Below are 25856 nucleotides of genomic sequence, written 5' to 3'. Positions count from 1 at the left end.
CAGTCCAGGTCAATTGGGAGGTTTGGGGGGAACCCGGGCCCGCCCTCTACTCCGGGTTCCAGCCCAGGGCCCTGTGGACTGCAGCTGTCTATAGTGCCTCCTGTAACAGCTGCATGACAGCTACAACTCCCTGGGCTACTTCCCCATGGCCTCCTCCAAACACCTTCCTTATTCTCACCACAGGACCTTCCTCCTGGTGTCTGATAACGCTTGTGTTCCTCAGGCCTCCAGCAGCACACCCTCTCACTCTCAGCTCCTTGCGCCTCTTGCTCCCAGCTCCTCACACTCTCGCACTACAAACTGAAGTGAGCTCCTTTTAAAACCTAGGTGCCCTGATTAGTCTGCCTTAATTGATTCTAGCAGCTTCTTCTTAATTGGCTCCAGGTGTCCTGATTAGCCTGCCTGCCTGAACTGGTTCTAGCAGGTTCCTGATTACTCTAGTGCAGCCCCTTCTCTGGTCACTCAGGGAACAGAAAACTACTCATCCAGTGACCAGTATATTTGCCCTCTGCCAGACTCCTGTACCCCACTGGTCTGGGTCTGTCACAGCACATATATTACAGAACAGCCTTTGGAATTGATCCTGCTGAAATATATCTTGAAAGGGCTTTCAAGTTCATCACCTAAATCACTCCCATCAATATCACGCAAGTCATCATGTGTCAACACTGTGTCTAGTGCCTTGCATTGCTGGTGTAGGTCTTCTTCAGGTACAGTGAGGAGTTTTGGAATATCATGTGTAAGCAGAGTCAGGATGAGCTCTACCCTGACATCTGGTGGTGAATTATGGCGAGTGTGGAAAAGAACTCCAGGGGCTGATCTTGTTTGCATAGGCACACCCACTCGCCTGGCATGAAACAACAGCAACTCAAAGTGGTTACTTTGGCTGGTGTGGGATCCCCAGTTTTCTCTGTTATTGGGGCAGGAAGAATAAAGTTTTGTTTCACTGGCCTTGATTCACAGAATCAGGGTAACTGTTGTATGACAGAAGGACCGAGTGAGTCCTTCACCATTACCTTAGTAGCACCTGCTTGACAAGGGGCATGGGTTACAAAACCCAGTGAAGGGAGAGAGGATGGGACAGGTATTTGTATCTGGTGGTATGGGCCCCTCTCTGAGGGGTTGAAACACCAATTGCACTACCTCCTCTCTCGAATATCAGAGCTAACTTTGATTCCATTAGAAGTTCAGTTACTGCTGAGCTGAATTCACTTTGGGCCAATGGTACACTAGCACCGGGGCTCCCCTACTATGAGCTGAAATTGCTAAGAGCTGAAATCAGAAAAGAGCTGAGATCACTGAGGCTGTGTTAACTAGTGGGGGAGCCTGAAGATATATTGCTAAGCGGCTGGCAGAGCAGCTAGCAGAGTGGAGCCTTGCGGGACGGTTGGAGTGGAGCTGAGCGACTCACAGGTCGGTGAGCGGAGCGGAGTGGCTGGAGGAGCCCAGAGCAGAGCGGAGCCTTGTGGGAGCGGCCCAAGGGACGGCTGAAGTGGAGCAGAGTGGAGCAGCTGCCAGAGCAGTTCGTGGGACGGCGGGAGCAGCTCACGGGACAGCTGGTGGAGTGGAGCAGCTCGTGGTGAAGGCTGTGGCGGAACCCCATCGGCCTCTGATCACGTAAGGTGCCCCTTAACACCCTGCGTGCCCGCCCCCCCCCCCCGAACTCTGGGGCTGCACTGACCAGGGACAGAGACTTTGGGGGGTTGTTGGACTTTTGGGACTTTGGTGATCCTTGGGTTGCTGGTTTCAAGAACCCAAGGGAAAGGACACAGCCCAACTTGCTGGGGTGGGTTTTTTTTTGCTCATGGTTTGTGTAATGAATCCTCTTTGTGGTGTTTTTCCAATTTAATGCTGATGTCATTTACCTCATGTTATTAAACATTTTCTGTTACACTCAGACTCCGTGCTTGCGAGAGGGGAAGTATTGCCTCCTAGAGGCGCCCAGGGGGTGGTATGTAATTGTCCCAGGTCACTGGGTGGGGGCTCAAGCCGGTTTTGCATTGTGTTATTGAAACGGAATCCCTAGATACAGAACCCGGCCCTTGTTGCTGCCAACTTAGATGGGGAGAAGGGTTACACATGCAACATCCCAAATATACTGCTGTGTTCCTTGAGCTGCAAGAAACCTTCTTCAACTGACTGTGTTGCACAATCTAGCACCTGGTTAAAGAATTCAACTTTGAATTCTTGTTTGGGGTCTCTTATGGGATTATCCCGTGCCTCGTAATCAAAATGTCGTCTTCTTCGGTGACTCTTGTATTCTTGAATGGGTGGGAAAATAGCTTCAGTGTGAAGTTCCTCTGCCAACTTCTGTGCACTCTTCAGAACGTTTTGAAATCCCTCATCTGACCAATAAGACTCTAGGTATGACTTTGCTTTGTCCAGTTGTTCTATTGCTCCAGATATATCAAGGTCAACACCTTGGAGTCTATTGCTTACAACATTTATTTCAAACAGTATGTCATGCCACAACATTAAGCCACACAGAAATTTGAAGTTATGTATGTTTCTGGTGATTCCATTTCCCTCTGCCAATGTTCTCCCATGAACAGTTCCTGTCATAGCATTATCCTCCATAATGGCAACTATGGTATCATCTATCTTCCCAATTTGGTGTTTGATAGGCTTTATCGCCTCCATTCGACTTTCCCTTCGTGTGGCACTCAGTGGTTTCAGTGTCAGATAGGATGTTGCCAGATGTTGTTTCAAAATTTGCCATCAATGAGTTGATGCAGAGAAAAATACATAGATGCTTTGAATTACATTAAAAAATTCAGCAGCCTCACTAGAAGCTAATGCTGCACCACTGACCACCAAGTTCAGTGAATGAGAACTGCATGGGACAAAAAAAGCTCGAGGGTTTTACTCTCGGATCCGTGTCTGCACTCCTCTGTTCTTTCCTCTCATGTTAGCACCATTATCGTATCCCTCACCTCTCATGTCAGCTATCACAATTCCCGAATCTTCCAGCTTTTTAAGAAGCACATTTGTCATACCAGCTCCTGTAGTATCATCAATGTCAATAAATTCTAGAAAATGCTCTCTGACAGTCACCATTGCAGGGACATTTTCACTAGGTTCTGTTGTTATTACAAAACACACCATTAAAGTTATTTGTTCCGTATGGCTGATGTCAAGTGTGCCGTCCAGAATAACAGAGTAATATCTTGCTGACTTCAGATCTGCCACAATCTTCTGTTTGACATTTCTTGAGTGGTGACTCTTCTTAGATTCTCCTGGAGTACAGCATCAAACTCAGCCATCAGCTCCACAATTTGAAGGAAGTTTCCATTGTTTGGCACATACAGCTGATCTGAAGTGCCACGCAGTGCTAGGTTTTGGGTAGCAAGCATTCTCACAATGGCAATGAGCCTTTTCAGAACATTTTGCCAGTAAAGAGATTCTGATGCAACCTTCTCTTGATGCTGATCATTTATGGTGACCTTTAACCTTAGTCTCATCTCAAGCTCTTTCCACCTATGAAATGCTTCTCATGGCATGCCAGATTTCTAGCCAGATTTTTCCAGTCCTTTGTTCCTGTAGAACCCAATGTGGCTGGAACATTAGACTGGAAGAGTTTGCAACAAAAACACTATGCAGCATTCTGGTTTTTTGAATACATAAGTCATGGCCTTTCCACTTTGTCACCATTGGAGATTTCACGCCAGTGATGTGTTGGATGGAAACTTCTATTTTCATTGTCTTTGGGGAACATGAAGTTTTTCACTTGTTGTGGCCCATGCAGTACAAGGAAGTCCCTCAGGCTACTGCTCAAGTGGGTCCACAGTCCAGGGTCATCTAGACTTAAGGAACTAAACTCAGCAGCAGCTATTTCTTGCGCCTCCACCACTCTTCTCTGATCTACAGTTTTCTTCAGGAATGTGCATGGTTACATCCATTTGAGATGGAGATATGGATGCTGCACTAGCTGCAAGGTCACCTGCACTCTGACTAACTGGAAGATCAGGCATCTCCTCACCACTCACATCCTCACTGGGGCTGGAAGACTCACCGTGAACATTTCTGTCTATGTAGCTCAGGAGAGCTCCTTTCTGCTTAGATAGAAAAGCTTCCTTTGCTTTCTTTCTTTTTCTGAATGATGCCCCAGAGGGGCGTTTTCTTCTTTCACTCATAGCTGCTGTTCTATGCCAGCTATAGTGGCTCTCAACTCTCAGTTGAAGGGGACAAATAAACAGGCTGGTGGCAGGGCCTGAGTAAGGAAAGATATCAGTGTCTTAAGGGCCTAACTGGCTCCTACTACTTCAGTTGACTGCCTGTTCTCCTCAAGTGGGTTCAGGGAAGCAGCAGGAAACAGAAAGCTCCCTGAGAAGCTGGTGTTAATCAGTCCAGGCTCCTGGGTGTGCTAGAGAGGTACATAAGAGGCTCCTCCTTCTCTCTCTCTCCATGCAGCTCCTGCTGCTTTCTGTTATTCCCTCTCACCTTTTCTCCTGCCTGCCTGTTATGTCTCTTGTGCCCTCCTTCCCCCAGCACAGCACTCCACCATCTCTGTGCATCTAGAGCAGAGATAATACATATGCACCAGCAATGCTCTGACTCACTGAAAACTGCTGTCGTTCTTGTATGGATAGGTACATTTGACAAAGATGGTAATAGTCCCCCAGATGCTCCAACTGAAAATGTTTCCTTTAGCATTACTAGTTAGAAAGATAAAACTACTGAATCCAGCCTTTGATTTAAATGCACAGGCAAACACATTGCCTTGAAAAGATTTGGCCTTCCACCGGAGCAGGGTGAGTGAAACAGGTGATAGAAGATCTCTTCTAGAATTTAGACAACATAACATAGCACATAATTTCTGCCATATCTCTGAGTAGTTGCTAACCCTGAACAGATTTTGCCTTAGTGAAATGAAAGCAGGAGTTTAGCACAGACATACATTGGACCCGTTTACCAGATAGAGATAAGAATGGATTACTGATAGACCTTAGGGGATCAGTACATAAAGGGCTCCTTCTAACACACTTGTAAATGTGCCCACAAATTGATTCGGAATAAGCAGGGCCAGCTCCAGCACCAGCCCAGCAAGCAGGTGCTTGGGGCAGCCAAGGGGAAGGGGCAGCACGTCAGGCTGTTCGGCGGCAATTTGGAGGCGGGTCCCTCTCGGAGGGAAGCACCTGCCACCAAATTACCCCGAAGAAGAAAGCGGCATGGGGGAGCTGCCGCCGGAGTGCTGCCGATCACAATTGCGATCGCGGCTTTTTTTTTTTTTTTGCTTTTTTTTTCCCCCGCTTTTTTTTCCCCCACCGCTTGGGGCGGCAAAAATCCTGGAGCCGGTCCTGGGAATAAGAGTAACCTTTCATCCTTATACCAATGTGATGAACTCATGATTTCTTACCAGCCATCACATAAATCAACTTTGTAGTCTAGAAAAAGATTTTAAAAACCGCAAACAAAAAAACCCACAAAAACCACCAGGGCCAGATCTTCAGTTGGTGTGTAAATCAGCCTATCGCCACTAAAGATCAGACCCTGGATGTCAAGGTTAAGCCTCTCTGGACACTATCCTATCTTATTCTGGAAAGCAAAAAACTCTTTTAAAAATTCTTTTCATGGGATAAACTTAAGACACCTTGGAAACCACCACTACAGGGGAGATTTTCAAAGGCAATCAGCGGCAGTTAGGTGCCCTACCTCCATTTGTGCCTTTGAAAATCTCCCTGCTAGTGTCTAGCTTCCTGTTTCTAAGGCAACTGTTTGGAAACTGGTGTTTAGCTAGATTCTCAAACCACCTGTCATGTCAGTTCCTAGTATTCTGGAACCCTCTTAGTGAGGCTCCAGGCCAGAACACAGTACAAAGAGACCACTTGATAGAACATAAGAATGCGCATATTGGGTCAGAACCCTGGTCCATCTAGTCCAGTATCTGCTGATGCCAGATGCTTCAGAGGAAATGAACAGAACAGGGCAATTATCAAGTGATCCATACCCTGTCATCCAGGCCCAGTTTCCAGAAGTCAGAGGTTTAGGGACACCCAGAGCATGGAGCTGTGTCCCTGACCATCTTGACTAATAGCCATTGATGGACCTCTCATCCAGAAACTTACTGGTTCAAAAAAAAAAAAAAAAAAACTAAATAATACTTTTGACCTTCACAATATCCCCTGGCAATGAGTTCCACAGGTTCACTCTGCATTGTGTGAAATACTTCCTTGTGTTTGTTTTAAACCTGCTGCCTATTAATTTCAATTGACCCTTGCTTCGTGTGTTACCTGAAGGGGTAAACAACATTTTCTCTATTCACTTTCTCCACACCAATCATGATTTTAGAGACCTCTATCATATCCCCCCTCAGTCATCTTTTCCAAGCTGAATAGGCCCGATTTTTTAAATCTCTCCTCATAAGGTTTCTCTACTGGATGCTCTTTTACTTTCCAGAGACAAGGCACATACCACCACACACATCCTGCTGGCTCACTCTGCAGCATTTGATAGTGTTAATTGCCAAAATCCCTGTTCTTACCTTCCTCCCCCGCCCAATCCCAGGCAGCAGTAGTGAACAGAAACACCCTGAAATGCTTCGTATCTTTCATCTCAGACAGAAATCTGAGTATTATTATGGGAAATTGTGTCTTCACTGTTCCTTCTCCTTCAAAGCCTCACCTTCAGAGACCCACAATCATAAATCCTCTCCACATAGTAGCTATATGAAGATGTTGCGAGAGCCAGCTCTAAATCTCCTTTATCTAAGGCCTGGTCTACACTGGGGGGGAGGGGCGGCGAGCTAAATCGGTCTAAGTTACGCAACTTCAGCTACGAAAATAGCATAGCTGAAGTCGAAATACTTAGAGCTACTTACCTCAGTGTCTTCACTGCGGTAAGTCGACTGCTGACCAGAGTCGATGGGAGAGCATTCAGCGGTCGATTTATTGCGTCTTCACTAGACGCGATAAATCGACCCCCGCTGGATCGATCACTCCAGAGATAAGTGTAGACATGCAGATGGTAAAAATCTCATTTTCTAGTTTTTTCAATGGTGACCCAAAAGCAGAACCTGGAGAAAGAGCAGCCATGCCATCTAATGCTGAAACTAAGCAAGACCAAGGTGATGCTGGTAGGAGGAGAGAAGTGATATGAAGAACTTGCCTCCTTCATACCATCTCCCACTATTGAGAATATCAGGCCTCAGATGATTCCATCAAGCCACAATTTTGAGGACCTTTTGAGACTCCGCGTTACTGGTTGCCCAAATAGCCACGGTAGCAAAAAAAACCACTCACTTTTCCACCTGCAAGTAGCCAGAAGATCATATTCCTTCCTACATGGCACAGATCTAGCCGTGGTGATCCATGCTTGTGTGACCTCCAGGCTGGATTAGTGCAATTGTTATACTCAACAATGAAGCCACATGCTCTGAAAAAGCTCTAGCTAGTACAAAATACAGCAGCTCATTTGCCTAGCAATCCAGGTTGCCATGACCACATCATCCAAGTGATCTCTGCAGTAATTCTGTCCTGCATCCAAAGCCCTCCATGAGATTGGCTCTAGCTACTCAAGAGAATGCCTCTCCCTTTGTGACCATCACCTCCCCCAACAGCTGTGTTCCACTGAACAATGAAATACTGACTAGCAGGAGCATAATTTGTGAGCATGGAAGGAGCTCGATCCAGATTATAGAACTCACTCCTGCAAGAGATTAGTGACCAAACTTGTTTTGACATAGATTTCCTTTTATAAAGTCTTCTCTTTCTTAATAAATTCTTCTCTCTCTCACACACACACACACTCACTCACTCACTCACTCACTCACTCCCACTAAAAACTATAAAGTAATCATTCCATTTCTCTTACAGGCTGGGAAGGGAGGGTGCGAGAGAGATTATTTCTATTTTTAAATACTTGCTCAGATAGTATGTGGATAATGACTATATAAATAAGACCAAAAATAATGAGGCTGGCAAAATAATTTGTGGTACTCAGCTATCATTTTCTTATTCATGATGAAATCTGTATTCTTTGTTCCTTATACAATTCTGAATGCTCATTCCTCTACCTGGTAGGACTAGCTGAGAATGAAGTGGGAGAGAGATACAGCTGATAGCACGGAATAGTTCCCAGCCTTTCTGGAAAGTGGACCAGTTTATGACATTCAGATCTCAGCTGTACCAACTAATGGTCACTGCCCTCCATTTAATTGTGCATGCTGCAAACATCAGAGGAGCTTTAACTGCTCCAAAGTGTTTTCTCAGGAGCCTGAGATCTGGAGCTGTCCAAACTCCATTTCAGATAAGAGCATGCCTGGAAGAATGAACGTGGGGCCCAGCACAGAGGGTCATAGCGTAACAGTCACAAATGCCTTACATACCAGCGTAGAAAAAAGGTACCAGTGCTTGGCAGGCACTGACGGAATAAGTCTTGGTGTGACAGGAGTATTTTTTGAGATTGGGTGGATATTGAAATATACTTCATTTGACAGAAATGCAACCTAAGTAACTCTGCAAGACAAATACCTCTATCAATAACCTCAGCATGTAAAGATGAGGAAGGGTTGCTATTTCATTGTTTAAGACCCTATAAGACTACTATTGACTTTCAGGGTATGTCTATGCTGCAATAAAAGACCTGTGGCGGCAAGTCTCAGAGCCTGACTTGGGCTCACGCTACAGGGCTAAAATAGCAGTGTAAACATTTGGGCTCAGACTGGAGCCCAAGCTCCGGTACCTGGTTACAGGGCTGGGTTTCAGAGCTTAGGCTCCAGCCTGAGCCCAAACATCTACACTGCTATGTCAGCCCTGTAGCACATGCCCCAGGCCGTTAACCCAGGCTCTGAGATTCACTGCTGCAGGGTTTTTTGTTATAGTGTCCCTCAGCTATAAATGTGTGATTTTATTACAGGCACTACAAATATTGACATCCAACCCTCCCAATAGCTGCTCCTGGTAGGAGATACAGCATGAGACTTGTGAGATGGCTCCTGTCCAATGCCTTCTCTGTAGGCAGGAAAATCATTTTGTTGAAACAGACTGAAGCTTCCCCACCTACATAAAAATTGTAGACAGTGACCTCTTTTTGGTCCTTGGAACTTGTATACCAAATAGCACAGGAAGATTTCTTTGATGGAATTTGGACCTATCTTATGGCCAGTCATAAATCTTATAGCTTTAGAAAGTCAGGGCCATTATATACTAGGGCATTACAAGAAGTCTATATTTTTGACTAAAACTGCACATGCTAATGAGTGGATTCATGAGGCACTTGTACAAATCTATACATCTTTTCAGTAATCATCTTGTTTTTCTTTATTTCTTGGTACTTTGAAACATTTTTCTTTGCATTATGATTTTTTTGTCTGAATGATACCTTTTCATATGTTTGAATATATCATTCAGCCAAATTCTACTCTCAGTTATCCACACTGAAGTACAGAAGATTCCACTGAAGATACTCCACATGTACATGGTTTACCTGTAAATTTACTTGTGATACTCACAGCCATAATTTTGAGTGCCCCCCCAGTATTTAAAAATAGAAATAATCTGTCTTCCTTCCCACCCTGAAGAAGTTTTTTTTAATTTGTTGGAATGGGTGAGGTGTGCCTGAAGAAATTAAGGGTATGTCTACACTGCCCATGTTACAACGTGGCCATGGCAGCGCTGTGATGTGGGCAGTGTAGTCACGCTCTATCATTGGGGGAGAGCTCTCCTGGCAATAAAAAATAACCACGCCGAACGAGTGGTAGCTTTATCGTCGGGAGTGCAGCGCCCAGCGATAAAACACTGTCTATACTGGTGCTTTTCAACACTAAAACTTTTGCACTCCAGGCGATAAAGCTACCACTCCTTGTTCAGGGTGGTTATTTGTAATTGCCGGGAGAGCTCTCCCCCGATGATAGAGCGTGACTACACTGCCCACATCACAGCGCTGCCAGTTTTAGTGCCGAAAATGGCAGTGTAGACACAGCCTAAGAGAAAACCCAGCCACAGCACTGAGTTTTGCATTCAATTCTGAAAGTGGTGAAGCCCATTGTCCTTTATCGTTTGCTGAAGTGAGCTCCTTAGTGGAGGTCCAGCTCCTGTGCAAGGTTTATGTCTCATAGTTACAGGCCTCATTCTATTGGTTGAAAGTTATTATTCCAGGAGAATGTAGATGTCACAATCACAGGGAAAGTGCTGATCTCTCAGCTAAGGCCAGTCCCCTGGGGAGCTTTGAATGCCTGACATACATATATTATGGTCATGTCAGGCCCTAGAAGAACTTACACTGTTCTGTGCAGTGTTGTTGTAGCCCTGTGACTCCCAGGGTATTAGAGAGACAAGATGGGTGAGGGAATATCTTTTATCGGACCAACTTCTGTTGGTGAGAGACACAAGCTTTTGAGCTTACACAGGGCTCTTCAAATCTGGGAAATGTACTCAGAGTGTCTCAGCTAAACACAAGATGGAATAGATTGTTTATCATACATAGTTAACACATATTTCAAGGACCATTCAAGGTGAAGTGGACTGTTAACACCTTTCCAGTCATAGGGGGGAAATAAAAGCTGGGGTGGATTTAGTGGGTCATAGATCGTAATAAGCCATAAATCCACTGCCTCTCTATTCAGTCCACAATTTTTAGTGTCTTACAAAGTTAGGGACTGAATAGAGATACTGAATTTATGGCTTATTACAGGGGTTCTCAAACTGGGGGTTGGGACCCCTTGGGAGTCGGGAGGTTATTACATGGGGGGGGGGCATGAGCTGTCAGCCTCCACCCCAAACCCCACTTTGCCTCCAGTATTTATAATGGTGTTAAATATATAAAAAAGTGTTTTTAATTTGTAAGGGGGGGGTCACACTCAGAGGTTTGCTATGTGAAAGAGACCACCAGTAAAAAAGTTTGAGAACCACTGGCTTATTACAACACCCACACCCTAAGGTTTATTTTCCTCCCCCTATGACTGGAAGGGTGTTAACGGGCCACTTCATCTTGAATGGTCCCTTGAAATATGTGTTATCTCTTCCTGTTGAACAGCCAAAGCCAAATAAATGGCAAGATGTCCACCGCAGGTACAGATTGGAGCCAGGAGGTTTATAAGAGTGTATTGGCAGTCTCTGGGGGGGGCGCACGGGAAGGAGTTCTGCAACAGTGGCAGCAGGGGAGGGCGGGCACAGAGCTGCTCGGTTTGCAGTGCTAGTAGCGCCTGGAGCATGTCCGCTTGGCACTCCATAACTGTTAGAGCTGCACCCAAGGTCATATCTGTGAACCAAAACACAACATTTTACAGAAGCAGCATTGTTTGCAACACACAGAACACTGATTCAGTGATTTAAAACACAGCCACTATTCACATACATGGCACTAATTGGCTGACCCCAGGCAAGCACACATGAGCCACAAGACCCCCCAAATGGTGAGTAGCCACAGGGGCAGGGTAAATCACTACTGTACATTGGGCACGTGGCTCTTGGGCACTTGGGGAGAGCCAGCACTGTAGGGGGGCCTGATAATCATTCCTGTCCCCACATTTTCCACAGGCTGTGATCATTATGGAAGATATCTCGCTGCTGAGGGTGAGCAGGGAATCAAGGGAGGGTCTTCTCCAAGACTGCGACTTTCGTCCTAGCGCTTATGCGACTCGCCTGTGTGCAGCAATGGTCGTTTCCTCCCTCTCCCCACCCCCGTTATGGCAGAGTTGTGTGGGAAAGTTACCATTAATGGAGCAAGAAACAAAGCAGCTCTGCCAAAGAACTTGCGGCAGCGGATTGCCCAGTATCTCCATGAGAGTTTCCTGGAGATCTCCGAAGCAGATTCCCGTGAAGTGAGGGAGTCAATTAACAGCCTGTTCCACCGCTCAGACAAGGCATGTGGTGGTACGTGCATCATACAGACACATGCCTGTTTTCTGCAACCCTCCTGCCCCCAACAACTCGCTTCAGTGATTCCCAAAATCAAATCCACTTACCAGGGGCCTCTTCTCCTGTTTGTGCTTTGCCAAGATCTGACAGCTGTGCCTGGCTAGCTTCCTCTGGGGTAGAGAAGATTTCCTGGCTACATGCATCTCTGACCTCCGAGTCATCCTCTGCCTCTGGGTCCCCCTGCCCCTCCATATCCTCGTCCATGATTTCCTCCTCCTGGCTCGGTCCACTCTCGACTGGCACGTGAGCCACCGAAGTATCCACAGTGACCTTCACAGTGGAGGTGGGGTCGCCACCAAGTATTGCGTCCAGCTCTTTGTAGAACCGGCAGCTCATGAGCGTAGCACTGGAGCAGTGGTTTGCCTCCCGCGCCTTGCGGTAGGCGTTTCGCAGCTCCTTCACTTTGACCCAGTCATGGCCCCTTTCTCGCATGCATCGTGAAAAAGTCTGTAGATGGTATAATTCCTATGGCTGAGGTGCACCTGGGACTGGACAGCCTCCTCTCCCCAAATGCTGATGAGGTCCAGCAGCTCGGCATTGCTCCAAGCAGGGGATTGCCTGGTGCATGGAGCAGGCATAGCCACCTGGAAAGATGTGCTGAAACCACTGCATGCATCACCAAGCAAACAGGAAGGGGACTTTCAAAATTCCTAAGGAATTTACAGGGAGGGATTGATGGTTGGTCACCTGAGGGCAGGGCAGTAGAGTTCAAACCGATCACCAGAGAGGCAAGAACAGGCATTGTGGGACACCTCCCAGAGGCCAATCTCAGCGCTGTAATCAACCAGGGTGTCACACTGGCACCGTGGCGCTGTATCCCCGGCACAGAAAGCTGTACGTCTCTCGTAGGGGTGATTTTTTTACAGCACTGCAACTGCGTAATTTCTGCACATTAAGTGTCTTGACAGTGTGTACACCTCGGCAGTTACAACGCAGAAAGCTGCTTTACTGCGCGGAAACTTGCCAGTGTAGACAGGGCCTAAGAATCCCTCCCGCTTGAAGGAGGGAGAATGTCTTTAAGGAACACACCTTGATTCAAAAGAATTCACTTTGCAGGGTAGGAGATTTTAAGCTCCATGTCTGCATACCTCCCCTCCCCCCGAAACAAACACTGTCTCCACTCTATTTTTTAATACTTAATGAAGTATAGTGATTTGGCTACTAAGAACTGATCCTACACACTGCTCAAGCACACACAAACAGGGTACAGAGGGAAAAGGTGTTCAGTAATATAGCCTGTTTTCATGTGCATTGGCCACAGAGAACATATTGCAGCGATTCCTACATCCCACTCACCAATCACCTCCAGCACTATATTCCACTACAGACCTGCCAGGCCATTAAGTAGGATGAAAATTGGAGCAGAGAATTGGCAGAGCAGAGCAGTTGCACAGGAGTTGGGTAGGTACCTCTAAGTGATTTAAACATGCAGCCTGTAGAGGGCCAGGGAGTGCACTCAGCTTCCTGGGTAGCCATTAATTTCTCCTTGGAAAGAAGTCACTCTCTCTGTACCTCCCCCTTTTCAGAACTGGGTTCTAAGGGGGTTTCTATGGAAATCAGTATTCTCAGAGGCCAAGCAAGAGACCTGGGTTCAGAACTGAACTTGGGACCCTACTTCTTCAGTTACTGAGGAGTACATGGCAAAGCTGTCATCTTTAATCGTAGACTCAGACCAACAATACACCTCTTTTAAACATTTATGCTGCCACCAGTTCCCCAAATCACTAGCCAAATGGGCCTATTAGGCACATGCTTACAGAGTGAGGAGAAAAGTACATACAACTTAGTAGCTGATCCAGAAAGCAGAAAAATATTCTCTCTCCTTGTTAACAGACTTCATAACAGCCCCCCTTTCAACTAAAAACAGGGCAAATTTGCAAGGAATGCAACAATATATGCAATTTCCAATTTGTGATTAGAGTCACAAAGAGAGTCAGGGATTGTGTTCTCAGCCAGGAAGCTAAGCATCTGCACAGTTCATGGAGAGCACACACAGCTTAAAACCCAGTAGTTAATTGGAGACACCTAGCAGAAAGAAATATGGAGTAAGGTAGGCACCTTAGAGACTAACAAATTTATTAGAGCATAAGCTTTCGTGGACTACAGCCCACTTCTTCGGATGCATATAGAATGGAACATATAATGAGGAGATATATATACACACATACAGAGAGCATAAACAGGTGGGAGTTGTCTTACCAACTCTGAGAGGCCAATTAATTAAGAGAAAAAAAAACTTTTGAAGTGATAATCAAGCTAGCCGAGTACAGACAGTGTGATAAGAAGTGTGAGAGTACTTACAAGGGGAGATAGAGTCAATGTTTGTAATGGCTCAGCCATTCCCAGTCCTTATTCAAACCGGAGTTGATTGTGTCTAGTTTGCATATCAATTCTAGCTCTGCAGTCTCTCTTTGGAGTCTGTTTTTGAAGTTTTTCTGTTGTAATATAGCCACCCGCAGGTCTGTCACTGAATGACCAGACAGGTTAAAGTGTTCTCCCACTGGTTTTTGAGTATTTTGATTCCTGATGTCAGATTTGTGTCCATTAATTCTTTTGCGTAGAGATTGTCCGGTTTGGCCAATGTACATGGCAGAGGGGCATTGCTGGCACATGATGGCATATATCACATTGGTAGATGTGCAGGTGAACGAGCCCCTGATGGTATGGCTGATGTGATTAGGTCCTATGATGATGTCACTTGAATAGATATGTGGACAGAGTTGGCATCGGGGTTTGTTACAAGGATAGGTTCCTGGGTTAGTGGTTTTGTTCAGTGATGTGTGGTTGCTGGTGAGTATTTGCTTTAGGTTGGGGGGTTGTCTGTAAGCGAGGAAAAGGTCTGTCTCCCAAGATCTGTGAGAGTAAAGGATCATCTTTCAGGATAGGTTGTAGATCTCTGATGATGCGCTGGAGAGGTTTTAGTTGGGGGCTGAAGGTGACAGCTAGTGGTGTTCTGTTATTTTCTTTGTTGGGCCTGTCTTGTAGGAGGTGACTTCTGGGTACTCGTCTGGCTCTGTCAATCTGTTTTTTCACTTCAGCAGGTGGGTATTGTAGTTTTAAGAATGCTTGATAGAGATCTTGTAGGTGCTTGTCTCTATCCGAAGGATTGGAGCAAATGCGGTTATATCTTAGAGCTTGGCTGTAGACAATGGATCGTGTGGTGTGTCCTGGATGGAAGCTGGAGGCATGTAGGTAAGTGTAGCGGTCAGTAGGTTTCCGGTATAGGGTGGTATTGATGTGACCATCGCTTATTAGCACAGTAGTGTCCAGGAAATGGACCGCTTGTGTGGATTGATCTAGGCTGAGGTTGATGGTGGGATGGAAATTATTGAAATCATGGTGAAATTCCTCAAGGGCTTCTTTTCCATGGGTCCAGATGATGAAGATGTCATCAATGTAGCGCAAGTAGAGTAGGGGCGTTAGGGGACGAGAGCTAAGGAAGCGTTGTTCTAAGTCAGCCATAAAAATGTTGGCATATTGTGGGGCCATGCGGGTACCCATAGCAGTGCCGCTGACTTGAAGGTATATATTGTCCCCAAATGTGAAATAGTTGTGGGTGAGGACAAAATCACAAAGTTCAGCCACCAGGTTAGCTGTGACATTATCAGGGATACTGTTCCTGATAGCTTGTAGTCCATCTTTGTGTGGAATATTGGTGTAGAGGGCTTCTACGTCCATAGTGGCCAGGATGGTGTTTTCTGGAAGATCACCGATGGATTGTAGTTTCCTCAGGAAGTCAGTGGCGTCTCGAAGATAGCTGGGAGTGCTGGTAGCGTAGGGTCTTAGGACAGAGTCTACATAACCAGACAAGCCTGATGTTAGGGTGCCAATGCCTGAGATGATGGGGCGTCCAGGATATCCAGGTTTATGGATCTTGGGTAGCAAATAGAATACCCCTGGTCGGGGTTCTAGGCATGTGTCTGTACGGATTTGTTCCTGTGCTTTGTCAGGGAGTTTTTTTAGCAGATGGTGTAGTTTCTTTAGGTAATCCTCAGTGGGATCAGAGGATAATGGCCTGTAGAATGTGGTGTTAGAGAGCTGTCTAGCAGCCTCCTGGTCATATTCCAATTTATTCATGATGACGACAGCACCTCCTTTGTCAGCCTTTTTGATTATGATGTCAGGGTTGTTTCTGAGGCTGTAGATGGCGTTGTGTTCAGCATGGCTGAGGTTATGTGGCAAGTGATGTTGCTTTTCCACAATTTTCGTACAGACACATGCCTAGAACCCCGACCAGGGGTATTCTATTTGCTACCCAAGATCCATAAACCTGGATATCCTGGACGCCCCATCATCTCAGGCATTGGCACCCTAACATCAGGCTTGTCTGGTTATGTAGACTCTGTCCTAAGACCCTACGCTACCAGCACTCCCAGCTATCTTCGAGACGCCACTGACTTCCTGAGGAAACTACAATCCATCGGTGATCTTCCAGAAAACACCATCCTGGCCACTATGGACGTAGAAGCCCTCTACACCAATATTCCACACAAAGATGGACTACAAGCTATCAGGAACAGTATCCCTGATAATGTCACAGCTAACCTGGTGGCTGAACTTTGTGATTTTGTCCTCACCCACAACTATTTCACATTTGGGGACAATATATACCTTCAAGTCAGCGGCACTGCTATGGGTACCCGCATGGCCCCACAATATGCCAACATTTTTATGGCTGACTTAGAACAACGCTTCCTTAGCTCTCGTCCCCTAACGCCCCTACTCTACTTGCGCTACATTGATGACATCTTCATCATCTGGACCCATGGAAAAGAAGCCCTTGAGGAATTTCACCATGATTTCAATAATTTCCATCCCACCATCAACCTCAGCCTAGATCAATCCACACAAGCGGTCCATTTCCTGGACACTACTGTGCTAATAAGCGATGGTCACATCAATACCACCCTATACCGGAAACCTACTGACCGCTACACTTACCTACATGCCTCCAGCTTCCATCCAGGACACACCACACGATCCATTGTCTACAGCCAAGCTCTAAGATATAACCGCATTTGCTCCAATCCTTCGGATAGAGACAAGCACCTACAAGATCTCTATCAAGCATTCTTAAAACTACAATACCCACCTGCTGAAGTGAAAAAACAGATTGACAGAGCCAGACGAGTACCCAGAAGTCACCTCCTACAAGACAGGCCCAACAAAGAAAATAACAGAACACCACTAGCTGTCACCTTCAGCCCCCAACTAAAACCTCTCCAGCGCATCATCAGAGATCTACAACCTATCCTGAAAGATGATCCTTTACTCTCACAGATCTTGGGAGACAGACCTTTTCCTCGCTTACAGACAACCCCCCAACCTAAAGCAAATACTCACCAGCAACCACACATCACTGAACAAAACCACTAACCCAGGAACCTATCCTTGTAACAAACCCCGATGCCAACTCTGTCCACATATCTATTCAAGTGACATCATCATAGGACCTAATCACATCAGCCATACCATCAGGGGCTCGTTCACCTGCACATCTACCAATGTGATATATGCCATCATGTGCCAGCAATGCCCCTCTGCCATGTACATTGGCCAAACCGGACAATCTCTACGCAAAAGAATTAATGGACACAAATCTGACATCAGGAATCAAAATACTCAAAAACCAGTGGGAGAACACTTTAACCTGTCTGGTCATTCAGTGACAGACCTGCGGGTGGCTATATTACAACAGAAAAACTTCAAAAACAGACTCCAAAGAGAGACTGCAGAGCTAGAATTGATATGCAAACTAGACACAATCAACTCCAGTTTGAATAAGGACTGGGAATGGCTGAGCCATTACAAACATTGACTCTATCTCCCCTTGTAAGTACTCTCACACTTCTTATCACACTGTCTGTACTCGGCTAGCTTGATTATCACTTCAAAAGTTTTTTTTTCTCTTAATTAATTGGCCTCTCAGAGTTGGTAAGACAACTCCCACCTGTTTATGCTCTCTGTATGTGTGTATATATATCTCCTCATTATATGTTCCATTCTATATGCATCCGAAGAAGTGGGCTGTAGTCCACGAAAGCTTATGCTCTAATAAATTTGTTAGTCTCTAAGGTGCCACAAGTACTCCTGTTGTTCTTTTTGCGGATACAGACTAACACGGCTGTTACTCTGAAACTTGTCATTATGTAAGGTAGGAACATAGCTCAGTCACTGAATTAAAATTATTATCTGTAAATAAACTCCACTGCTTAATAATTGAGTAAACAAAATTACAGCCCCCAGAATCAGCCTCTCCAGAATCAGTTCAATCCCCCACCACCTGTTCTGAAAGTGTGAAGGATGAAGTGCTGGCTCCATTGAAATCAGTGGGGCTTTTGCCATTGACTTCAAGAGGATTGGAATTTCACCCTGAGTATTTTGGGCCTGGTGACGTTGGGTAGAATTTTCAAACATGCCTACATATCCAAGTCTTTTTTGAAAATGGGACTTTGTCTCCTAAGTCACTTTGATGCTTCTGAAAATATTATCTGTTGTCCTAAAGCAGACAAAGGCAACATTCGGGGAGTTATGTCCCCCTACAACATGAATTGTGGATAGGGTTGCCAACCCTCCAGGATTGGCCTGGAGTCTCCCAGAATTGGCATCGATCTCCCAGTGACTACTGAAAGCAATCCAGGAGATTTTAATAGGATATTTTAAGAAAATGACACTATATCATGTTGGGGGGGGGGGAAATCTCTCAGAATAGCTTTAGTCAGAGTTGGCAAGCCTAACGTAGATGCATTCAGCACAGAAAGCTATGCTAACTTCAGCACAGAAAGACTGGCTAACCTAGTGAGGAGGGCTTTAAACTAGGTTCGACGGGGACAGGTGAGCAAAGCCCACAGGTAAGTGGGGAACATGGAGACCGGGGAAATGAGTCGGAAACAAGAGGGAGTGTGGGCTATATTGGCAGAGAGAAAGGAGAGTCAGGAAAAAACTGGGAGGAAAGATCAAACCAGTATCTTAGATGCCTATATACAAATGCGAGAAGTATGGGGAATAAGCAGGAAGAACTGGAAGTGCTAATAAATAAATACAACTATGACATTGTTGGCATCACTGAAACTTGGTGGGATAATACACATGATTGGAATGTTGGTGTGGATGGGTACAGCTTGCTCAGGAAGGATAGACAGGGGAAAAAGGGAGGAGGTGTTGCCTTATATATTAAAAATGTACACACTTGGACTGAGGTAGAGATGGACATAGGAGACGGAAGTGTTGAGAGTCTCTGGGTTAGGCTTAAAGGGGCAAAAAACAAGGGAGATGTCATGCTAGGCGTCTACTACAGGCCACCTAACCAGGTGGAAGAGGTGGATGAGGCTTTTTTCAAGCAACTAACAAAATCATCCAAAGCCCAAGATTTGGTGGTGATGGGGGACTTCAACTATCCGGATATATGTTGGGAAAATAACACAGCGGGGAACAGACTATCCAACAAATTCTTGGACTGCATTGGAGACAACTTTTTATTTCAGAAGGTTGAAAAAGCTACTAGGGGGGAAGCTGTTCTAGACTTGATTTTAACAAATAGGGAGGAACTCGTTGAGAATGTGAAAGTAGAAGGCAGCCTGGGTGAAAGTGATCATGAAATCATAGACTTTGCAATTCTAAGGAAGGGTAGAAGGGAGAACAGCAAAATAGAGACAATGGATTTCAGGAAGGCAGATTTTGGGAAGCTCAGAGAGCTGATAGGTAAGGTCCCATGGGAATCAAGACTGAGGGGAAAAACAACTGAGGAGAGTTGGCAGTTTTTCAAAGGGACACTATTAAGGGCCCAAAAGCAAGCTATTCCGCTGGTTAGGAAAGATAGAAAATGTGGCAAAAGACCACCTTGGCTTAACCACGAGATCTTGCACGATCTAAAAAATAAAAAGGAGTCATATAAAAAATGGAAACTAGGACAGATTACAAAGGATGAATATAGGCAAACAACACAGGAATGCAGGGGCAAGATTAGAAAGGCAAAGGCACAAAATGAGCTCAAACTAGCTACGGGAATAAAAGGAAACAAGAAGACTTTTTATCAATACATTAGAAGCAAGAGGAAGACCAAAGACAGGGTAGGCCCACTGCTTAGTGAAGAGGGAGAAACAGTAACAGGAAACTTGGAAATGGCAGAGATGCTTAATGACTTCTTTGTTTCGGTCTTCACCGAGAAGTCTGAAGGAATGCCTAACATAGTGAATGCTAATGGGAAGGGGGTAGGTTTAGCGGATAAAATAAAAAAAGAACAAGTTAAACATCACTTAGAAAAGTTAGATGCCTGCAAGTCACCCGGGCCTGATGAAATGCATCCTAGAATACTCAAGGAGCTAATAGAGGAGGTATCTGAGCCTCTAGCTATTATCTTTGGAAAGTCATGGGAGACGGGAGAGATTCCAGAAGACTGGAAAAGGGCAAATATAGTGCCCATCTATAAAAAGGGAAATAAAAACAACCCAGGTAACTACAGACCAGTTAATTTAACTTCTGTGCCAGGGAAGATAATGGAGCAAGTAATTAAGGAAATCGTCTGCCAACACTTGGAAGGTGGTAAGGTGATAGGGAATAGCCAGCATGGATTTGTGAAGAACAAATCATGTCAAACCAATCTGATAGCTTTCTTTGACAGGATAACGAGCCTTGTGGATAAGGGTGAAGCGGTGGATGTGGTATACCTAGACTTTAGTAAGGCATTTGATACGGTCTCGCATGATATTCTTATCGATAAACTAGGCAAATACAAATTAGATGGGGCTACTATAAGGTGGGTGCATAACTGGCTGGATAATCGTACTCAGAGAGTTGTTATTAATGGTTCCCAATCCTGCTGGAAAGGCGTAACGAGTGGGGTACCGCAGGGGTCTGTTTTGGGACCGGCTCTGTTCAATATCTTCATCAACGACTTAGATATTGGCATAGAAAGTACACTTATTAAGTTTGCGGATGATACCAAACTGGGAGGGATTGCATCTACTTTGGAGGACAGGGTCATAATTCAAAATGATCTGGACAAATTGGAGAAATGGTCTGAGTTAAACAGGATGAAGTTTAACAAAGACAAATGCAAAGTGCTCCACTTAGGAAGGAAAAATCAATTTCACACATACAGAATGGGAAAAGACTGTCTAGGAAGGAGTACGGCAGAAAGGGATCTAGGGGTTATAGTGGACCACAAGCTAAATATGAGTCAACAGTGTGATGCTGTTGCAAAAAAAGCAAACATGATTCTGGGATGCATTAACAGGTGTGTTGTGAGCAAGACACGAGAAGTCATTCTTCCGCTCTACTCTGCTCTGGTTAGGCCTCAGCTGGAGTATTGTGTCCAGTTCTGGGCGCCGCATTTTAAAAAAGATGTGGAGAAACTGGAAAGGGTCCAAAGAAGAGCAACAAGAATGATTAAAGGTCTTGAGAACATGACCTATGAAGGAAGGCTGAAAGAATTGGGTTTGTTTAGTTTGGAAAAGAGAAGACTGAGAGGGGACATGATAGCAGTTTTCAGGTATATAAAAGGGTGTCATAAGGAGGAGGGAGAGAACTTGTTCACCTTAGCCTCTAAGGATAGAACCAGAAACAATGGGTTTAAACTGCAGCAAGGGAGGTCTAGATTGGACATTAGGAAAAAGTTCCTAACTGTCAGGGTGGTTAAACACTGGAACAAATTGCCTAGGGAGGTTGTGGAATCTCCGTCTCTGGAGATATTTAAGAGTAGGTTAGATAAATGTCTATTAGGGATGGTCTAGGCAGTATTTGGTCCTGCCATGCGGGCAGGGGACTGGACTCGATGACCTCTCGAGGTCCCTTCCAGTCCTATAATCTATGAATCTATGAATAACTTGCCTTTTTTATTTGCAATTCACCTTTGTATCCTTCCTACTATATGAACAACTTCCTGATTTGGATATGCTGATGTGTAAGCACAATTATTGCAGCCCCAAGGAGAAGATAATATTCTCTCTCTCATGTCCAAAACATCAGGAAGAGTGTGTGCCTGACTGGCCCTTTGTGTACTTAAAGTTGTGATCCATGCAGATATGATTTTATTTGAATTGTTCTTTTTATGCCATTAGACTTAGAGAACTATAGTCCTGTCTTGGTCCCATTGAAATCTCTGATAAAATTCCTATCAACTACAATGAGGCCTGGTCTACACTATGAGTTTAATTCGAATTTAGCAGCATTAAATCGAATTAACCCTGCACCCGTCCACACAACGAAGCCATTTCTTTTGAAATAAAGGGCTCTTAAAATAGATTTCTGTACTCCTCCCTGATGAGCGGAGTAGTGCCGAAATTGATATTGTCATTTCGAATTAGGGTTAGTGTGGCTGCAATTCGATGGTATTGGCCTCCAGGAGCTATCCCACAGTGCACCATTGTGACCGCTCTGGACAGCAATCTGAACTCGGATGCACTGGCCAGGTAGACAGGAAAAGCCCCCGCACATTTGAATTTCATTTCCTGTTTGCCCAGCACAGGAGAGCACAGGTGACCACAGAGAGCTCATCAGCACAAGTAACCATGCAGGCCGATAATCGAAAAAGAGCACCAGCATGGACTGTACGGGAGGTACTGGATCTGATCGCTATATGGGGAGAAGATTCAGTACTAGCAGAACTTCGTTCGAAAAGACGAAATGCCAAAACACTTGAAAAAATCTCCAAGGGCATGATGGAGAGAGGCCACAATAGGGACTCAGAGCAGTGCCGCGTGAAAGTCAAGGAGCTCAGACAAGCTTATCAGAAAACAAAGGAGGCAAACGGTCACTCTGGGTCAGAGCCGCAGACATGCCACTTCTACGCTGAGCTGCATGCAGTTCTAGGGGGGGCCGCCACCACTACCCCACCTCTGACCGTGGATTCCGAGGCGGGGGTAATCTCATCAGCCACACCTGAGGATTTTGCAGACAGGGAAGAGGAGGAGGAGGAGCACGAGCTTGCGGAGAGCACACAGCACTCCGTTCTCCCCATCAGCCAGGATCTTTTTCTCAGCCTGACTGAAGTACCCTCCCAAGCCAGTACCCAAGACCATGACCCCATGGAAGGGACCTCAGGTGAGTTTACCTTTTAAAATATAAGACATGGTTTAAAAGCAAGCATTTTTTAATGATTAATTTGCCCTGAGAACTTGGGATGCATTCGTGGCCAGTACAGCTACTGGAAAAGTCTGTTAACGTGTCTGGGGATTGTGCAGAAATCCTCCAGGGACATCTCCATGAAGCTCTCCTGGAGGTACTCCAAAAGCCTTTGCAGAAGGTTTCTGGCAGTGCAGCCTTATTCCGTCCTCCATGGTAGGACACTTGACCACGCCATGCTAGTAGCAAGTAATCTGGTATCATTGCATGACAAAGCCTGGCAGCATATGGTCCTGGTGTTTGCTAGCATTCAAGCAACATCCGTTCTTTCTCTCGCTGTGTAATCCTCAGGAGAGTGATATCGCTCATGGTAACCTGGTTGAAATACGGGAATTTAATTAAGGGAACAGAGGTGGCCCTTCCTGCTGGGCTGTTTGCCTGTGGCTGAAAAGAAATCCTTCCCTGTAGTAAGCCAATCGCGGGGGGGGATTGGCGCTTTTCACATGTGGCTAGCAGGGATCTTCCCTGATACCAGCCCCTGGGGGGGGGTTAGTTTGGAAAACCGCAGTACTCAACGAGCTTTGCTTGGTATGTGGGAAAGGAGGGCGCAGAAGCTGAAAGACAATGGCTTACCATGGCCGCATGCAAGTCGAATTCTGTTGCCTGGACCTGCGTCTGTGATCTCTAGCAGCAAAGTCACAGGCACTAAATATTAAGAGGCAAAATGCGACCTTGCACAGAAATCACATGTGCTATGTAATGTGAATAGTGTTCTTCACCGTGAAAGAGTATAAGCATTGTTCTGTAAAATGTAACATTTTAAAAAATTCTCTCCTTTTTTCCCTCCCTCCAGCAGCTGCAAATTTTTCAAGCCTCCCTCCTCCGTCCCGAAGGCTATCTCAGATAAGGCGTCAGAAAAAGAGGACGCGAGACGAGATGTTCGTGGAAATCATGGAATCAAGCCCGCAATGAAAGAGCTCCTTTGAATGAGTGGAAAGACACGGTTTCAAAGTATAGGAAAAATGCCAGTGAACGTGAGGACAGGAGGGACCAACGTGAGGATATGAGGGACCAACGTGAGGAGAGGAGAGATGCTCGAGATGAGAGGTGGCGGCAGGAAGATCAGAGGAGGCAGGATGCAACGCTGGGGCTGCTGCATGAGCAAACAGACATGCTCCGGCGTCTGGTGGAGCTTCAGGAATGGCAGCAGGATCACAGACTGCCGCTGCAGCCCCTGTATAACCACCCTCCCCCCTCACCATGTTCCATAGCCTCCTCATCCAGACATGTCAGAACGCGGGGGGGAGGCTCCGTGCACCCTCCCATTCCACCCCAGTGGACAGCCCAAGCAAAAAGGCGGTCATTATTTTAACCTTTTTTTAGTGGCCTTTTCCTTCCCTCCGATCCTCCTCCCAAACCCCACCCAGGCTACCTTCTCAGTTCTCTCCCTCTTTTTATAATCAATTAATAAAGAATACATGATTTTTAAATGATAATGACTTTATTTCCTTTGAAAGCAAGCTGTGATCGAAGGAGAAGGGTGGGTTGCCTACAGAGAATGAGTTAATAAAGGGGGCGTGTTTTCATCAAGGAGAAACAAACAGAACTTTCACACGGTAGCCTGGCCAGTCATGAAACTGGTTTTCAAAGCTTCTCAGATGTGCCGTGCTTCCTGGTGTGCTCTTCTAATCGCCCTAGTGTCTGGCTGCGCGTAATCAGCAGCCAGGCGATTTGCCTCAGCCTCCCACCCCGCCATAAAGGTCTCCCCCTTACTCTCACAGAGATTGTGGAGCACACGGCAAGCAGCAATAACAATGGGGATATTGGTTTGGCTGAGGTCTGAGTGAGTCAATAAAGTGCGCCAGCGACCTTTTAAACGGCCAAATGCATATTCCACCACCATTCTGCACTTGCTCAGCCTGTAGTTGAACAGCTCCTGACTCCTGTCCAGGCTGGCTATGTATGGCTTCATGAGCCATGGCATTAAGGGGTAGGCTGGGTCCCCAAGGATAACTATAGGCATTTCAACATCCCCAATGGTTATTTTCTGGTCCGGGAAGTAAGTCCCTTGCTGCAGCCATTTAAACAGAGTAGTATTCCTGAAGACGCGAGCATCATGAACCCTTCCTGGCCAGCCCACGTTGATATTGGTGAAACGTCCCCTGTGATCCACCAGTGCTTGCAGCACCATTGAAAAGTAACCCCTGCGGTTTATGTACTGGGTACCCTGGTGCTGTGGCCAAGATAGGTATATGGGTTTGTAGTGAGTTGGTGTGGCTCCCCTCCTGCCCAGCAGAGAGAGTGCCCTTACAGATACCCAAGTGGGCAGAGCCACCAACGCCTGTTCCCGCCCCCCGGAAGTCAAGGGGCGGGACAGGAAGTATAAAAGCCGGCCGCCAGAGCTCAGTGAGGCCCCAGCCACCACAGGGAGCAGACGTGCGGCCGAGAGCTCACGGACGGGAGACCTCCGAGGCCCGGGGCCGTGGCCCTAACTGGCCGGAGCTGCCCCGAGCCCACTACGAGGAGGAACCACCAGAGCCCATCTGCTCCCGTCATTGGGAGGAGCCGTTGTAACTCCCCCACACCAATCCCGAAGGCGAGACGCCACCAGGGCCCTTCCGCCCCTGCTGTTACCCGGAGGAGCCGCCTGAGTCCACACCAAACTTCCCCGAGGAGCTGCCGGACCTGCCACCAAGCCCTGGCCGGGAGGAACCCGTGCTGATGGACTGGACTGGGCCCGGTGCCACGGACGAGGTAGGCCCTGAGGGGGAACTTGGAAGTAGCCCGGGGGTAGCCGACCCTGGTCAGGCTGCAGACACGTAAGAGCTGATGTCAGTGTGTTTCGGTCAGGATCCCGCACTGACTTGCAGCGGCGGCAGCCACTCCTAGGGTCCTGGGCTGGGACGCAGTGGAGTGGGTGGGCCTGTGTCCCCCCCTGCC

At 46.3% G+C, this 25856-nt stretch overlaps 1 protein-coding gene across 5 annotated transcripts in view; it reads right to left on the bottom strand.

Moving 5' to 3' along the window:
* Positions 1-25856, bottom strand: part of NOL4 (nucleolar protein 4) — a 271342-nt gene that overhangs the window by 154059 nt on the left and 91427 nt on the right. Inside the window, exon 1 of one of the 5 annotated variants that reach the window (XM_054020562.1) lies at positions 7239-7254. The exons of the other annotated variants lie outside the window; for them this stretch is intronic. The gene's annotated coding sequence lies outside the window, so the exon portion shown is untranslated. Of the gene's footprint in view, positions 1-7238; positions 7255-25856 lie in introns of those variants that run through there. 5 annotated transcript variants of the gene reach the window in all.

The sequence above is a fragment of the Malaclemys terrapin genome, chromosome 2 (assembly GCF_027887155.1).
Source record: "Malaclemys terrapin pileata isolate rMalTer1 chromosome 2, rMalTer1.hap1, whole genome shotgun sequence".
In the NCBI taxonomy this organism is placed as follows: domain Eukaryota; kingdom Metazoa; phylum Chordata; order Testudines; family Emydidae; genus Malaclemys; species Malaclemys terrapin.
Note: the sequence above shows the minus strand (reverse complement) of the source record. Positions and strands in the feature narration are given on the sequence as shown.